The 18,747-nt window shown below is 44.4% G+C and overlaps 1 long non-coding RNA gene across 8 annotated transcripts in view; it reads right to left on the minus strand.

Annotated features, from left to right (window-relative positions):
- The window catches only part of LOC136018408 (uncharacterized), a 288,221-nt gene that overhangs the window by 171,560 nt on the left and 97,914 nt on the right, over positions 1-18,747 (minus strand). For 7 of the 8 annotated variants that reach the window (XR_010614397.1, XR_010614398.1, XR_010614396.1 and 4 more), the window contains one exon: positions 2,450-2,624. This is a non-coding gene — a long non-coding RNA (uncharacterized LOC136018408). Of the gene's footprint in view, positions 1-2,449; positions 2,625-6,003; positions 6,090-18,747 lie in introns of those variants that run through there. The other variant, XR_010614399.1, reaches the window with a different exon arrangement.

An 18,747-nucleotide genomic window follows, 5' to 3' on the forward strand; every position in this document is an offset into this window, starting at 1 on the left:
TCCTCAGTGGGGGCTGGTTCTCCTTCAACTTCTTTACATTGTTCCTTTGAAGCATCCTACGCTCTGACCCTGTTGAAAACAAGGCTCTTGTAGTTTGAGTGGGCAAGTTATTATGGTCTTCCTCAAGTACCTCAGAAAACCACAGATAAGCCAAGTAAGAATCCTTCCCATATCTATTATGAATTGACCCTCTGAGACTGGAATTACTGAAACAGCCTAACAGTAGGATAGAGCACCAGCACAGTATCAAAGCCTCTAAAACAGAAGTTCCCCAGATTTTGCAGTCCTCCCCTGTTGTTCAAAGACTCCTACTCCATCAAAGCTCAAACCCCTGCAGGACAAACCGATCATGTGAGAGGCATCAGAGGATTATTAATTTGAAAGAAATGGGTGGAAAGTGTGTCAAGCACACCCAATCTTTGAACTGGGTACTTTAGAAGACCATTGCAAAATAAAAGACAACTGCACATTCATTTCTTTTTAGAAAGAACACATTGCACAAAGCCACAGAAGTTACATGACCTTCATGTGAAGCAGAACAGAAAGACCAATCTTCACTCATTGTAAATTCACTTGGAAAGGCAACAAAGCGATGCCAGTTTTCACCAGCTGAAGATACAACCAAATGTCTGCGGTACACTGAAAACAAAACTATAAGGCCTATTCATTGCAAATGCTTCTGGGCATACGTTAATCAGTGAGAAATGTCTTTCCAGAGATGATTATGGTGCAAATAGAGGCCTGTGAATCTGTCCTATTATGAAGATTGTGCCTTCCTCCAAAGCATGCAGTGGAGGGTGGGATCTATTAACATTATCTGGCTGCAGGAAAACCTACAGTTGCAGAGCTGTTTCTGTCTGGTAGCTTGCATTTACCTGCAACATCACCTTTACTGTCTCCTCTCCAAATCCCTGTCCAGAAGACCAATAGCAGAGCAAACATTCTTGCCACTGACACTGCTCCAGCAGCATTGAGCAGCACAAGAGGGATCCATGCTTATTCCTATTGTGGCATCTCATGGGAGAGACACAAATCAATGCCTCTGAACTGAAGGTTGTTGTTCATGTGTCCTTAAGGGCTAATGACACTGGCCATCAGGCTTCAGGCCACCACACAGTTGGTGCTTTGTTTACATTCATTCACTTCTAAAAGTGAAAGAAGATGCTCTATATTTTCTACAGCAACATAGAGACCTAAAAGAGGAAATTTCTTTTTGTAGAAAAGCCCTGCTGCTGCTCCTGTTGTGTATCAGATGACAAAGGAACAAACAGTGATTATCTGTACATCCCAGTCTGTATCACTGGCATGTCTAAATCTCACCAGAACTTAGTGGCATTACCACTGTGGTCACATCCAGCATTTTCAAATCTTAAGACCTTTACGGGGCTTTATATTGGACACACGAATGCTAGTCTGATATTCACTGACAGAGACACGAAGATACAAACCCCGTATATATGACCAGTATTCACCTACCCAACAGCCAAACCAGGAATAAAAACAGTTTAACCATGGGGACATCTGGCTTGTCAGCCGTCTACCTGAGACAGTACAGAGCTAAGGCTCCCAAGCAACCTTGACAATCATGAGCATGATGAGCATATGAAATCATCTAAATGCCAGGAAAAGAAACAAACCAAAAAACCAGCACACAAAAACCCAGCTATATGAATGGAAGCCAGATCTCTGGTTTCTTCTGCTCAGGAAAACAATTTTGGCAAGAAAATACTGCTGACCTGGACCCATAAATTGCACATGGGAGAGTTCTGATTCCCTCTAGTTTTGATAAGGAAATAGTAAGCAAGGAGGTATTTTGTAACCAGAATTACCCACACACATTCACCAAGGGATAGTCATAACATTAAAAGGAAACAGATTCATAGAGTGTTCTTTTTGTATAACACAACTAACTAATACAGCTCCTTGCACCTACAGAAGTACTGGGCACTGGGGGACAGAGAGTCTTCTGTCCCTTATTTTTAGTATGCTGAATGCTGACTAAGGCAGGATGCTGTGTTACAACAGCATTTCAAACAGCAGGTTTTCCCCCTGAAACTGGAAAAAAAAAGAAGGTCTCATGCAGGAGTTTGGCTTATTTCATGAGAAAGATCTGATCTGTTTGAGCAAGTCAGCTCTTGACAGCCTGACCTTCAAAAGTAAGCCTACTCCACTGTTATCAGAGTTGCTGTGACACTTGCTCTTCTCCAAGGTAGGAAGAGCACATATCTTTCCCTGTGCCTGACCTCTGCTCCCCTGCTTTGTGATGGACTTTCCAGTTGGATTCAGAGTTCTTTATCCCTTCATCTTAATTGCAGATCCCTCAAATGTGTTCTGTGTGCACAGCTCTTGATGAGAGTTTCTTGACAAAGCCCCACCACCTACGAAAACACCTTGTTTTATTACCCTGAAGTGTCAGAGCATGTGGTGTGGACTGGAGAGAGCTGCTTACCTGGACAGCTGAAGTATGTAGCATGGCGTGCTGTTCCATCTCTCTGAGCACACGTGCTGCATCTTCAGATCTGTATCAACAACAGGCAGCTACAGAATACTGGATAGCACCGAATTAGGTTTCCTTCAGATCCCAAATCACTTGTTTCCTCCTGAAGGTTCACAAGATGAGTGATCTAAAATACAGATAGAAGAAAAAACAAATTTCAAAGACATGCTAACTGAGGCACATGTGCTTACCCCCACTGCCCAGCCACAGTTACCCATTTACTTTGTTATGCGCTGAACTTTCAGTCTTTGACAACTGCTTCCATAATGTAAAGGGAGCAGTCTGGACCATGAGTCACATCACTGTGTCTCCCTGACGGCTACCACAGTAGTCAGCTGCAAGCAGCCAACGTGGTGGAACTGTGCTGCAGGGGACCTGCTGGCTAGCCCCTCTGGTTTCACCTTCAGACAGGCAGGCTGGCAGTGGCACTGGCTGCAGAGGGGCTCATACAGTAACTTTCTGTGCTCCTTAAAAAGACAAATCCTGAATGGATCTCTAACCATATGGAAAACTTCAATAAAAATAATTTTAACAAGTTCGTCATGGAAAGATAACTTCTTGGCATCATAGAATGATATGGGCTGGATGGGACCTTAAAGACCATCTAGTTACAAAGGGCACCTTCCACTAGGGCAGGTTGCTCTACGCCCTGTCCAACCTGGCCTTGGACACTGCCAGGGATGAAGCAGCCACAGCATCTCTGTGCAACCTGTGCCAGCACCACAGCACCCTCACAGGGAAGAATTTCTACCCAAGATCTAACACAAATATACCCTGTTTCATCTTAAAGCTATTCTAATTTGTCCTATCTTTACATGACTTTGTAAAAAGGCATGTGGTGCTCCAATTTAGATCAGTATTATGATGGCATAAAACCAGAAGAATATGGGTATCTTTTCCTTTTTACCCAGAAGAATATGGGCAGTATTCAGCAGGAATGGAGGCAAACCCATTTCTCCCCAACCTCCCAGAAGGTGAACTTCAAAGTACAATATTGGACTCAAAAAATCAGCTTTCTGACTCCAGCTTTGTATCTGCTCATTTCCATTGGCTTCACTGCAGCCACTCCCAATTTATTCCTTTCTCTTTAGTTTACGAGTTTATTAGCAGCAGACAGAAAGAAAAGACCATTATTTTGTGAAGAAAAGACCATTACTTTGTTAAGAAAATGGGCTGAGGCCCTTCTGGATAGTGAGATGCCAAACTTCCTAAACTCTCAGTAGAGTTCATAGCACAGCAAATCTGTAGTTAAGATGCCCCCTGCCTTGATTCCAAAATCTATACATGAGCATTAGATGTATAACACAACATTGACAGTCTGCACTGCCAAAGGGATCCCAACAGCTGAGTGCACTCCAGCAGCTGAGTGCGCTCCTCAGTGGTCAGAGTACCCCAGGGAAGTCCTTTTTGTGCTTCCACAGAAGGAAGAGCAGGGAAGCAGATGATAAAACCCCCCAGCTGCACCTCCAGAGGTATGTGCTACAGCACACAGTGCATCCATGGCCTAGAAGGCTGTTTTAAGACAGTAAAACGCAGCTAGCGGGGTGAGAAAGGTGTGAAGGGCTCTGTAAAACAGAAAGGTGGAAGCCAGATCCATGAAGAGCTGTAAAGTAACACTAGCTAATGCACACCTAGGTTATACAAACTTAAGGAGGAGTGCCAAAATTAGGACAGAGTTCACAGCAGTTGAACTTTGCACCTCTGAGTCCATGTCTCTGCCCCAGGGAGATGAACTCAGATGCCTCTAAAGTAGAGGGAAGAAGGCTTGGCTGGGTGGATACCACATTGACAGCCTAACCCCCAGGCAAGGACAGCGAGAGCAGCAGCAAGCAGAACTCCACAAAACCAAAAGAAGACTCTTCAAAGTGCTCAGGGTATGAAGTTCCAAGTCATCCCAGTCACTATGAGCTCCCCTGGAGATTGTTACAACCCTGCAGATGCTCGTAGATGCCAAGCAGTACAGCTCTCTGAGCAGTATGTCCCAGCACAACCCTGTTGTGTTCACCACCAAGCCCCATTTGAACAGGACTAACCAGAGCAAGGAGGCCCTGTAACACTGATGGATGTTCTCTCCTTACTGATCATCCAGACTCACACCAGCACAGTCAAGCACAAATGTGTATGTGTGTGTGAAAAACATACCATGGGTCCAGCAGGTTGGCTTTTCCCAAAGCAGGGCTTCTCTCACCTGCCCTATACAACTCCCATGCACGCTGCTGGCATGAGTTATGCTCACTCCATAGAAGTTAAATCAACTCACTACAAACTACAGCCCCATGACAGCCTCAGCCCTCCCCGTTCCCCTGGCCTCCAGGAAGGCTGAAAGCCCAGGAATGAGCGCAGCCTGTCTCACATCCACATCTAGCCTCTCTGCTCACCAGGCCTGGCCTGGTTTCTAAGTCATCACGTCCTGAAACTAACCTTTTCCCATCTGATTTCCAAAGACGACACAAAAAGAAGCTAGAACAGAAAAAAAGAAGAAGAAGAAATATGGAACAGAACAATCTTCTGCTCTCCATTCATGTCATGTTCTCACACACTTCATAGCGTTCCTCTTTGCAGCCCCCGCACCAACACCGACAGAGCGCAGAAATCAGGCTGCCGTTTCACACAGCACTTGAGCACAGGCATTGCTGAGTGAGATCAGGGCTCAGTCTGTAACCAAGGGCCTTGCAGCCAGTCCTTTCCCTGCCCTACTCTTCTATACAAGCTGTTTGGGGGGTGAGGGCTCTGATACTTACTGTAATTAAGTCGTACTCTTCTTTGGTCCTAGAACTGTCATCATAAACTCAATGAATAATGGATGTGTTGCTTAACTGAGACTAAGAACCAGCTTGTAAAGAATTCACTAAAATTCTTGGTCTTGCATAGCAAAAAAGAAACGTGACATTCAAGAGAAGCATCATTAGCAGCATGGCCTGATCATGCCTGTGCTCCTGGTTTCTCCTTTGAGTATGAACAAAAATAACCGGAGCAGACCCAGAGTGTTAGTGTCTTCCTTCCTCATTAGGTCATTGAAACTTCTCTGTGTTCCCACTATAGTCTCACTATTTACTAAATTGCTCCAAACAAATACTTTGGATAGGTGGGAGCACCACGCACGTGTTAAAAAATCATGGTTCTTGGTGGCTATGCAAAAGTTCCTCTGAAGACCATGCTCAGAGCAAACATGGCAATGAGCAGCACAGAGACAGACTGTGTCCTGGTTGTATTTTCTCAGAGCATAGAAGGCTGATATGGAGGCAACAACAACAAATCACATCTGCCAGGTAATACTTTTAAAATGGTATTACCCATATAGTCATCACTGAAAAGTGCCAGGGAATTAGGGTCTTCAAGTGAAACAGAGATTCTCAAACAGAACCTCTCCAAGGCAGTACAACACGTTTAAACCATATTTGCTAATGAATAACATTCAGTAACCAAATAGAGTTGGAGATTAATCATCACACAGATGCTATGCCTCCCTGTTAAGATGATTATTAAAAGACAAACCACAAAGCTACCTTCATTTGGACAGGGCTCTTCTTCCCATCTACGTTCAGATTACCACTGAAGAACAAGATTTTCCAGACCAGAGAGTACCATATTCTTCTCTCTCTTTAAATATCACAGATCTATCTAGAAAAGAGAACGGAGAATAACTGTATTCTGATTTTTATGTTTCAAGTCCCAGGCTGCATAATTCCTGCTTCTGAAGTCAACTCTGCCAGCAAAACTCTTGTCTTTTGGAGTCTTGCAGGCGGACAACAGCCTATTCAGAGTGAGCAAAGGTGACGTGTTACATCCCATACTCTTCCCAAGTTTTCAGGCAATCTCCAAAAGGCATTCTGTTGCTAACAAACAGACTGTGATTCACTGAGACATTCAAAATTACATTCCTGTAATTTCCATTTTTACTTCACTCATTCAAATCCAGCCCGCTGTGGCTTGCCCAGCTTCTGTTTGGCAAATACTCACTAGCTGGCCTCATATGGCAGTACACTGTTTGAACATCAGCTCAAAATTAAATCCAGCCAGGAGAGTGTTAGAATAGACCAATTCCTATAGACTGAATAGATAAAAAGCAAAATGAAGAAGCCCAAATGAAGGAAGGATCTGAAATATCAGTGTCTCCTCAATACCAGTAACACAGCCTCAAAGAAATGAAAAGTTAGAGCTCAAGCCCAACAAGGATGAACACAAAGAAGAGCCCAAACTGAGAAGCAGCCAGCCTGTATTTTATAGGAATCTTTGTGGAGCTGGAACAGCCCCAAAACCAGCATGTTCAACTTGACTTGAATTTCTAGGACTATGACGAGTTATATTCTTAGGTAAAGAAGGTGTCTAAGCACCTGCTTGCTGTTCTTTGTCCTATAGGTTCATAGAAAGGGTTGGAAGGGACCTTAAAGCTCATTCAGTTCCAATCCCTGCCACAGGCAGGGATGCCTTCCACCACACCAGGCTGCTCAAAGCCCCGTCCAACCTGGCCCTGAACACTTACTGTGCCCAGAAGAACACCACCTACATGTCTGAGGTTCTTGGCATTTCAGCATTTTCTACAGCAATACTTACCTGTGCGGCTTCCTCATCTGAATGACAGTCATGAAGTGGGTTCTCTAACATCCATTTACCATTTCTCCACAGTAGATGCCAGAAGCTGCTAAATGTTCTCTCCACCCATCACACACTCTCAGCTATATTTTACATACCAGTAAATGTTATGTTTACATTGTTAACTTTGTGCTATAGATTATGTTACTGTACTCCTAGTACAGCCTGCCCAGGACCTTCCAACATCCAGCTCTGTTCTCTATGGCACGTAACTTGCCTTAGTTTTAGCTCCTTGTGTTTGCAACTATCTCAAGCTGGATTTTTAAACTATTTTTAAGATTGTACCTAAGAAAATAGATGTTTTTTACAGCCTAGCCCCCTCTCCCATGCCACCCAAACTAGGCGACCATTTCACTAAGAAAGGCCATGTCTGTATGTTCAGGGACAAGATTTGTGGTTTGGGAGCTCTATGAGGTTTGCCTGAGGCACACAGCTATAAATGGGTTGCCATTTTGCCTTCTTTCCTTACTCCTCCTGTCACATACTTTAAGTTTTCCCTTCTTTAGATGTGATAGGAGAGATGAAATATAAGCCATTCCAATGACCAGCTGACAAAGGCTGGGATTTTTGGAAAGGATCGAATCAGTTCTGAAGAGCCTAAAACTACTCCATACATTGCCATCATCCTCCTTCTTATGGAGCTATACCTATAATGAAGGAGAACCATAGAATGGTTTGGGTTGGAAGGGACCTTTAAAGATCATCTAGTCCAACCCCATACCATGGGCAGGGATACCTTTCATTACATCAGGTTTCTCAAAGTCACAGAAGAACAAATGAATCTAATACATCAGTTGATAAACTGAACCTCTGAGCCTCTTTATATACGGTTGTGTGCTGCTCTGCAGATGCACCTCAAATCTTACCTAACCCATCGGCCAACCTCTGTCCTGCTTTTTAACAGCGCTATTGGTTTACTCAACTGCATTAAAAAAAGAATAACTTAACTGAATTAAAAAAAGAATAAACACACCCCCTGTAGACTCGAGAAGTTGCTAATACTCATTTAAAGCTGTGACCTAAGATCTGAACCTAGATATCCAGAGGATATTCACCTTTAAAGCCAGTTTCCAGTTCCCTGCTCAAGGCTCATTCCTTAATGTAAATACAATTTGACAGTATCTGGTGCATAAATCAATGATATGGCTAAGGTCTCAGTCAACTCTTCTCAGAATAAATGTTGCCATTTAAAATGTGGCAATCAAGCTTGTAAAGGGAAGGAAAGAAATGTCACTTGCAACCCAAGTGATTCTGTTAACAAGCCGGACTCCTGCTTCAGGTTTTTGTCTGATAAAGCCACTTATCTGGCTGTATGAAAGGTCACAATCAGCTGTTGGAACAGTGAAAAGTCCACACAAGGCTTCTTTTTTTCCTTTTTTTTTTTTTTTGCCATCCTGCAACTTTTGTTTAAACTTTTAGTTGAATCATTACTTCAATTCCTAGAGCCGAGTCATTTCATCTGCCTCGCACATCAACACATGCAAAGCAGCTCTGTGCTAGGGAGCAGGCATAGAGCAAGCAACCTTGCTTTTACAGGACCATGTATTTCAGTGTATGTGAAAACACCATGAGATGCTCCACTCAGTCTGAAGTGTTCATGCGCTGATGCACAACTCTGGGTGAGGGAACTGCATCCTTCACCAAGCCTCACCCCAACAGAGCTCAGAGCAAAACTCAGGCCTTCACCTCAGTCCCGCTGTGCAGACAGAGCCTAAGAGGAGCAACCTTGCATATGCTATGTTGCTACAAGAAAAAGAGTTTAGATACAGCTAATAACTTTCAAATATGTAAAGACCCAGTATTTTGTGCTAAAATCACGTGTTCCTGGCACAACTGTGAACGTCTTTTAATGCAGCCCAAGTAATTAATTAATTAGAAAAGGCATCATCTCTCTGAAGGTTGTTTCTAAGCTGCCTTTGTATGGTATGCACATGCCATTTGTTGAAATATTATAATAAGACCTTGTAAACCACAAGTGTTACTAAAATATTGCTTTCCAGTCACGCTCCCTCCCCCTTCTTTATTTCACATCTATGTAAAACATTTTGCTTAAGATCCAGATTCTCCCACTGAAACCAAGTGCTACTTGTCTGGAAATAGATCTCCTCTCTGCCTCAAAAAGCACCCATAGCAGATGGCCAGCAACAAGATGCTCTGGTATCACAAGCTCACACTGTCTCTCACACGTCAGAGGAATGGTCGGAGGGAAGTGTTAACTATTCCATGCTTCTTTATTGAGAAGACCAACATCTGGATGAAGAGAACAATTCACATCAGTACCGGGGTGCAAAATTGGGTCTCAGTTTAAAATCTCCTCATGCTCAGCTTCAGTGTCAGACCAGAGCAAAAGAGAGTGCTCCCAGAAAATCCTGTTCAGGAGAACTGTCCAGAAACAGGAATCCATACTAACAGCAGAACCCTGCAAGTCTTCTCTAGAGAACTGGGGAAAAAAAGGTCCCTTTACAAGTTCAAGAGCTGCAGTCCTCATTTCAGAGGATACAGGGCTGCTTGCATCAAGCTTTATTTTTACAGAGCGTGAATCACTTCTCACTCAAAGGAAACTGGGATCGTTCTGCTGTCGGTATCTGCCACCAGCAATGCTAAAAATACAAAGAGCTCCAAAGTCAGCCATGGCGTGTTGTCAGCTCTGGACCTTCATACACGATCACCATGTCTCTTGTATCTACTGACAAAGAGCAGCAGCACATGCTGACACCTTTCAAATCAGCCTGTTTCAGAGCGCAAGACCAGGCCCACTCTCTGTACACACACACTCAAAAAAGCTCTTGCTTCTCCATTTATCCCCTGTAGCAAATATTTGCTTTTTCCTCCTGCTCTGATAAAGAACAGGAGTCTGTAATTATAGCCAATACTATAAAGGTTGCTGTGCTGTCACTCACTTCTGCTCTCAGCCATGCTTAAGAACTGAAGGACTGTACAGTTGCCTTCACTGCATTAAACCAGTTGCTTCGCTCACACTCAGCACAAGAAGTCACACAGTTGTGACTCTTTTCCTGCAAAGAGGATGATGTGCAAACCAGAAAGAAGCAGCAGATCCTTTCCCAAAACCCCTTTAACTTTGTATATTTTAATTTGCAAAGACAGCTCAAGAATACACCTTATCCAAGTTTGTGTACCAAAGCACAGCTAGGGAGCAAGCCAGTAGCAAGCCCTTCATTTTAATTGATTCTTTACATATACTTTAACATCCGCCCCCTCCGGAAGAGAAATTATCTTGCAACACATAAAGATAGCTGTGTGAATTACGATTTCAGTTGCCATGAAACAGTGTTCAAACATAGTCACTCCCATCTTGTTACAAACAAGGTTTTAGGGTGTGGTTTGCTCAACAAGGACCAGTATCTGCATCTTAACTAACACAGTATGTTTTCACATATGGTGGGATTGTGCAACCACGTGCCACTAGCTGCTGTAGAGGCCAGAGCTGGGGTTTGCACCAACTTAGACAAATTCATAGAGGAAAAGGCCATTGCGTATAGCCACTGGTGTTCTGGAAACCATTAAACGACGGATAGAAAAAAAGAAGTGTGTTGAGAAAAGAATTGCTCTGACCCAGCCTCCTCCTGGATCTGGTTGCACACCTGGAATTTGGGAGATGGGCTTTGGTCTCGCCTCCTTTGGCCACTTAACAAGCCAGCTGGAAGCTTGGCTTCCTACCAGGTTTGATCTAGCAGCAGACTGATGGGGTGGCCTGCTCATTCTCATCCTCACTTCCCCAGTAAGTGCTTTGTCTAGGGAAAATGGAAAAAAGAAAAGGTACTTTGCAGTGCTGTTGGATCTGCTTTGAAACAGCTGTAGTCTGGGTCAACATGGAGCTTCAGGACTCACATTTTGTCTGGTTTACACAAGATAATATTTCATTCAGTAGCATGGGCATCTCATTTCCTTGGCATGGTTGCTTTTTGTGTCTTATCTCTAACTCGGTGGTAAGCTGATATTCGAATGTATAAGGGTACTCTGTGTATTAACTGGAGTTTTCATACCCAGAGGATTTCAGCTTGGCATAACCTATAAGATGAATTTGTCTGGCATCATGGAAATGAAGCCATGGCAGAACATGTGCCTCTGAGAAAACAAGGTATGTGACCCTACCAGTATCTCCAGTTGCCCAACAAAGGAATGGAAGAATAGAGAAGAGATGGCCTCAAATCTGTTACTGATATACCATCCTTCTTCCAAATGGAAAAGAAGGCTTCTCTCCACCGTGCACCAAGCCTGGCCTCCAGCAGACAACCCAAGTCCTGCCTTGGAGGCCACGGTGACACCAAGCCCAGCTTCCAGAGGAGAACAGGGCAAGGAGCTGCTGTCCTAGTAACGACCTCTGCTGCTATTTGTACTGATGCGTATAGGCTTTGCTGTAGAACTTTGCTCAGTGCAGAGAAATCACGTGCTCTCTATACCCAGCATTCACACTCCCCAGTGCACTGCCCTTCTTTCTGTCCCTGGACTTTGTGAAGATTTACAGAATAAATTTTGTTGGATCACTTCAACCCTGAGTTATGTTCTGCAATAACTGAAATCCCTGTGTGATAGGCCAGACACAACAGAGAGTGCTGCAAAGGGCCTGCTATATATTTTGACCGATGCCCTGTACACCATGAATGGCATTTATTCCCAGTGTAACTATGGGAATAAAGCCCAAGGGAGTTTCATTTTGGATGATTTTTTCCAACAAGTCTCACCTAAGGAGGGGGGGGGGGGGAATTATCTTTCCCTGCCACCCTCCAGGAAAACCCAAACCAAACCATGGGGCTTAAGGCCAATATAGGGCTCCCCCAACCTTGGAGGTAAAGATGAAAATACTTTAAAAGCAAACAACTATTTGGTTTCTGTATTTCTCCATCACCTTCCAGACAGGTAATGAAGTAAAACAATGGAAGGACTGCAGACACAAATGCCACACACGCTTCTCTTTACTTGCTTCCTCCTCCCCACACACCCTCTTCAAAGATAAAATCCTATCTTCAAAGTCTTCAAAGCTACCTCTTTAAACCGTCACCAGCTGCCTCACTGTTTCTGTTTTGTTTTTCTATGCTCAGGTTTCAATCCACTGCCTCTAGGTGCAGGTGAGTCAACTCTCGTACATAAAACACCTTGGAGGCACTTGGAGCTTTCTAAACAGGGTTCAAGCAACAAGGACAAGGAACTGGATTCTGGAATGTTATAAAGCCCAGTGCTATGTGCCATTTGCTCATGAAGCAAGAGCAACACCCTGGCACCATGGAGGTCTCTGACCCAAGCTGGGTAACCTTTAGGAGCCCTAAAGGAAAGCCAAGACTTCCAGTGCCTCTTTGCCCCTTGTCCTGAAACAATGCATGAGCACAGGCTGTGAGGGTGGCAGGGACAGTGATGCTGTTATTACCCTAGCACACATCCTGAGACCCAGGTGTCACTCTACCAAGAAAATAGTCAGTACCATTAATAACTGAACAGCCAGAACTGTGCTGTGCATCTTTCAGCAGATGCTGCATGAGATGAACTCGCATACCAGGCACCTGGCTGCTGCTTCCCAAACCCTGCTTTCTTGCAAAGTGTGGGTTTTTCTTGCTCCAGGGGTAGCCTCTGCTAAGCCTTGAGCCCCCAGCGCCATCACTCTGAAGTGCACACTGAGGAGCTGATAACTGCATGCTGCTATTACCATATGATTTAGTCATTTGTGTATTTAATAGCAGTATTTAATAGCAGTCAACTCTGCATTTTTATTTGAGGTGGAGATACAGACCCATGTTAACAGCAGCATCTCCTAAAATGGGTTTTCAAGAGAAACTTTATTATCAGGTCCTGAATTCATTCAAATCAGCACAGCCCACTGATGCCAGCAGAGGTTTAATTCATACCAGTCAGGGACAGGACCAATTGCTATTAAACTTGCAACACTCTAGGTCTGCATTTGAACCAGCCTGATTGTGCCCAAACTACTAAGTGCTTCTAAAAGGCTGATGGACTGATGTTATTGATTGGGATGAGGTAGCTGCCAACAGAGAGGCTGCATAGAGCATTTCAAAACCCAAAAGCCCAATTTTGTTGCAACACGAAGCTGCATTGTCCTGTAAAAGCCTTGGAAAAAGGTTGTGATCAGAGCTTTGTTAAAGTTAAAATCAGTCCCTTCCTAGAAACGCTGCTAGAAATGCCTCCATGAGGCTTTTCAGATAGGTCTCTCTGCTCTTGCCTTTCCTTCAAGTTGCTTGGGACTGGCTTTTCTGCACCAAATTTTATTGACTTGCTTATATCCCTCTCATCCCTCTTACAGCCTCCTGCATCCAGGCTCCTTGACCCCTCCAACTCCACTGCCTCCCCACGATAAGGACATACCTCCAGCATAAATCACAAACACCTAAGCCCGCTGGGTACCAGCTTGTCCCCCTCATTATTGCTGGTATATGGGGAGTGCTAGCACAGGCCATAAGGCGTATCAATCATGCTTACAAATTATCTCCTTGCAGTTTAATTATCAAGATTGGAAAAAGCTTACTTAATGCTTTCCTGAATTTTCCTAGAGGGTTGATTCTTTGCCGTTGTCCTTAAAGAACAGAGGTACAGCTGGGATTTCCTTGAGGCTGACACTAGAAGGCATATAATAATACAGATTTACATTATGTTCTTTTTCATAGGATTCCCTGGTCCTTTACAAACAGCATAAGCACAACAAAACAACACAATAAAATGGGCAAACATGTTAATTGAAGTATCTATCATTGACATTTCAGTGCCTAGGTACTCCCCACCCACAGTATGCAGTATAAACCACTGAAAGCAAACTATACTACAAAAGCAAACACTACATTTAACCCTGCAGTCAAACTAGGACGAAGCAGGAGAGTGAGACAAGCCCCTCTGGTGTAGCCAGATGCAAAGCCACTCAGGCAGTGGCTTCATGCTTCTTCACAAGATCCAGCTCTGACCCAGCTCCTCAATGTGCATCAAAGCAGCCTCAGCCTTGTGGAAAAGAGGAGCAACACTTCATTCTCTAAGGCTCAGCACATTTTGGCCCTGCCTAATTCTGTGGCAAGCAGCTTCCCCATTGGGACCGTTGGCTGCCAACCTTCTGCATGGTCTTGGGCTCTGTCAACTGGCATAATATCTTAACTAAGCTGGATGGAGAGGTCTCAAAGGTACTGCTATCATGTGAATACCCCAAATCTAGCCCTCTATTATAGAATCTTCTGTAGCGCAAACAGACAGGCCCTTGCAGCAGGGAGCAGTTATACTGCAGTCTTCCGAAGCAGGAACAACAAAAGAAGGGAGCTAGATAATCATTGTGGAAAAGCATAGTTCAAAACTATCCAAGAGCCTGACCGCCTGGGCTTGAAGCCACCACTGCTCCCGCTGGCATTCCCCTGCATACCTTGATGAATCCTCTCTCTTGTTCAGAGGTAGAGAAGGCTGCTGTGAAAACAACACTCCAAGTCACAATAGATCTCTTGGCACTGAAAAAGTGCTTGTGTTCAATTGTTCTTCAGTTCTGTTCCCCTTCTGGCCACCTTTCTGAATTTGAAATCAGTTCTGGATTTTCTTTTTAAACATCTTTATATGAACATCCTGCACTTGAAAAGGCAGAAGTTTGATGAGAGTAGGGAAATGAAGGACTGACATATCCCAGTGGAGTTACAGAAAAAGGGGTTAGGCAAATGCCTGCGCTACTGCTGTTACAGCAGTGTTGCTGTAGCTACAGTAGTCTAAGGATGGTTTTAACCAATTAATATCCCCTAAATGTAGCACCTTCCATTTCAGACCTGGAGAAGTTCTCCATGGCCACTTCTTGTCAGCTTTATCCCCAGCTGTAGCAGCTGGTTTATTCTGAGATCTTCTTCCCAGAAACTTTGTGCTGGCACTATCAGAGACAAGCACCTGTCTCGCTGTTTCCAACTTCTTGCATTTCACGGACAAGTTTTACCCCAAACCCAATTCATTATCCAGGACAACTTCTCACAAACAGTTACACAACTGGAACAGCAGCCAACAAGGGTGATGAACTTGAAGCTGGAGTGTAGCCACACAGGTCCCATAACTGAGCCTGTCTCCACAAGGACATCACCTCCAACAGGAACAAGATGTGTTTGCCAGTGCTGGCTCCTCCTCTAGTCCTGCATCCAAACATTTAAGATTTCATTATAAGGCCTGGGAATGGGGATCATACCACTAAGTGAGAACCCCAGTTTCCATTCATATGGTTAGAAAGAAAAAAGGATAAACCCCTTGACTTTTGACTGCCAGAGGCTTCAGGGCTGCAGCTCTCATTAACAGCTGCCCAGCAGAGACACACCAGTTTGCTTTCTGAATGAGCTGTGCACACAACACTGTCAAAGCGCTGACTTAAAGCTATTCGTGGGGAAGGGGACAGCAGACAGCCTGTGAGACAAACATGAATGCCTGCCCTGCCCAAGCCTGTCTCAGAATCCATTCAGAAGGACTTTAGGAGATTAACCCTTTAAGCAGAAGTGAATTTTAGATATCCTTCTTTGATACCACAGGGACACACATCTCCAGTTTCTATCCCTGTTGGTAGAAGCTAATGTCAGCTCTCTGCAGGCAGCCCTGTGACCTTCTCTTTAAAGATTTATCAGCTTTACACTGTAACACTGGTATCAGCCAGCTTTTAAACACAGCCTCCAAGTGCATAGGCGTGAGCCTGCTCACAGCTACCCTGATTAAGCCAAAACCAGAATCCATTCCTTATTGCTAATAGGGTGAAAAGAACAAAAATGAAGCTGCCATAAATAAACCAAAGGTCAACTTCTATCCTCAGCTGCATGTGAGCTGGAAGGGGTCATTCAGGGAAGATGAGATAATGGAGTCTGAGGAATGATGCCAAGGATGGGGCTGCATACCTGCCTCTGAGCCTCGCACTCCCCTGGCACCACCAGCAAGGAAAATTCAGCTTATTTTTTGTGTAACCAACTGGACTCTGGACTAGACTGCAGTCAAACAGGGACAGCCACAGCCAGGCTAGACACCGTATCCTGGGCTGCATCAAAAGGAGCGTGACCAGCAGGTCCAACGAGGTGATCCTGCCCCTCTACTCAGCTCTCGTGAGACCTCACCTGGAGCATTGTGCGCAGTTCTGGTGTCCTCAACATAAAAAGGACATGGAACTGTTGGAACAAGCCCAGAGGAGGCCCACGAGGATGATCAGGGGACTGGAGCACCTCCCGTATAAAGACAGGCTGAGAAAGTTGGGGCTGTTCAGCCTGGAGAAGAGAAGGCTGCGTGGGGACCTCATAGCAGCCTTCCAGTACCTGAAGGGGGCCTATAGGGATGCTGGGGAGGGACTCTTCTTCAGGGACTGTAGTGACAGGCCAAGGGGTAATGGGTTAAAACTTAAACAGGGGAAGTTTAGATTAGATGTAAGGAAGAAATTCTTTACTGTAACGGTGGTGAGGCACTGGAATGGGTTGCCCAGGGAAGTTGTGAGTGCTTCATCCCTGGCAGTGTTCAAGGCCAGGTTGGACAGAGCCTTGGTTTAGTGTGAGGTGTCCCTGCCCATGACAGGGGGGTTGGAACTGGATGATCTTAAGGTCCTTTCCAACCCTAACTGTTCTATGACTCTATGATCCATGGCAGGGTACAGGAGCTAGACTAGACACCCATAAGGAGGTTAGAGCTGTAGTGGCACAGGATCAGTGCAGAAAAAGTCATCTTAGGTGAGTTTTCAACAAGGGGGGTAAGCTTCTGCGCCAGGTGCTGTGCTGACATAGGTGGGCAGAGCTTCACAGATACCAGTGCCTCTGCCAGTGGCTGGCAGCTAATGGTTTGGCTCCAAATGGCTTTAACCACATCAACAACCACTACATTTCAGGTCAGAACAAGATGACTTGAGGTGCCTCAATGCACCTTTCAAACCACAATGAAGGGAAGCCATAAAGGAAAGGCTGATGCAGTACATACACAAACCAATGAATGAAGCTCCCCTTGTGATAGCGTCCTTCTCTCCATGAGGCTTCATTGCATAGCTGTACTCCCCTTAGTTTGTCAGCCTTCTTTTTCCTTTATTAAAAAGAAAACATTCAAACCCTGCAGCTAATTCAGATGAGAAGACTATAAATACTGCATATAAGTACCACACTGAAACACTGCACAGCCTCACAGTATTTCATTTTAGGAAAACATTTCCAAAATGCAATAGTAGAAGGATCAATTTAGGCCATGCTGCTGTAACCCAGGCCTTACTTTGCTCCTCCTGGCACTGCTGTACTGCTGTGCATTTCATTCCCTGATGAATTACATCTCACAGAAACCTGGCCTGGCTCTCAGCTACTCCAAAAGCTAAGTCAACATAAGAGTGAGGTTAGCTTTAATCCACCTTGATGCTTTCCCTAGTTAAGGACTATGAGAGTCTGTACCTATCTGAGTGCAACTGAGACTATACATCTCATAATCCTGGCAACAGAAAATAAAACATATTCTACTAGCAGTAACAAGGGACTGAGAGCAGGGACAACATCTGGGCTTCCAGGGAAAGCTCCTAGGAATTTGTTATGAGGGGACCATGTCCTTTCTCTTACCACATATTTATTCAGACAGGACTGGACTTTAGCCACATTATAAGGGAGAGTCACCCCAATACATCTCATTTTCATATGAGTTCAAGTTCACTACAGCTGAAGGGTGTTGCGCAAAAGGAGCCTGTTGAAATGTAACCAGTCATCGGATGTACTGGTTAATCATCTACTTTAAAGCTTGTCCCCTTTGATAATAATTTTCCATGGTTGCAGAATTAAAGCTTAACTGGTCATTGGCTTTGAAAATGACCTTGTCTGACAGGGAATGTAGAACAGGAAACAACAGTAACATGACCTTCTCATGTAAATTCTAGATGGGGACAGGAGGGAAGAAAAATACTGCTGGCAATTTCCAATTGACTCAGCAATTTATCTCAACCAGCCTGTAACCTCTGCCCTGTAACCTCAGTGAGCATCTCCAGGCACCAAAGAAACACCAGCTCTTGCCTCAAGGAGCTGTAGGGTAGTGTCAGTTTACAAAGGCAGCCTGAAAGCTGTATTTTCTCTAAGCATCCTTCCAGTGATATGTATTAGACACAAATGATGCATTCTGGGGAAAGCACATTACAGTTTTTGGACATGACTGATGAGGTACCAGCAGGGATGGACCTTTCTGCTTGGCCACCCCAAAAGCAGGGCCAGGATGCTGCTCGAGAAAAGACTGCAGGCACAAGCTGGTTCCAGAGTCAGCAAAGACACGATGAGCTGAGCACATTCTTCCTGCAGTTACTGACCTGTCTTGAAGAAATATGATGGAAACATAATGAAGAAGTATTTTAAAAGCTAAACTACAGGCAGGAGAGTTTCTAAACAGATACTGAGCATGCCAACTGTCCCTACCACATTCAGGATCAGTAGAAACAAGTAAGAGATTAAAATGCTGCTTTTCTGCTGGATTCACAGCATTAACACAATTTAAATGCTTAGCCTGCTGTAATTCCAGCGTCATGTGTAGAACTATTCTAGACTGCTAACGACAGGATGAACCCTAACTTTTCACACACAACCGACACCACAAAGCAAAGGACAAGGATAAGACACAGGTACCACCAGATGTGAAAACCTCAACTTGCTATGATAGTCATGCCAGAATTTGCCTGGTAGCTGGCATCCACTCAGACAAGATGCTGGGAAGTC

This window comes from Lathamus discolor, chromosome 7 (genome assembly GCF_037157495.1).
Source record: "Lathamus discolor isolate bLatDis1 chromosome 7, bLatDis1.hap1, whole genome shotgun sequence".
Lineage (NCBI taxonomy): Eukaryota > Metazoa > Chordata > Aves > Psittaciformes > Psittacidae > Lathamus > Lathamus discolor.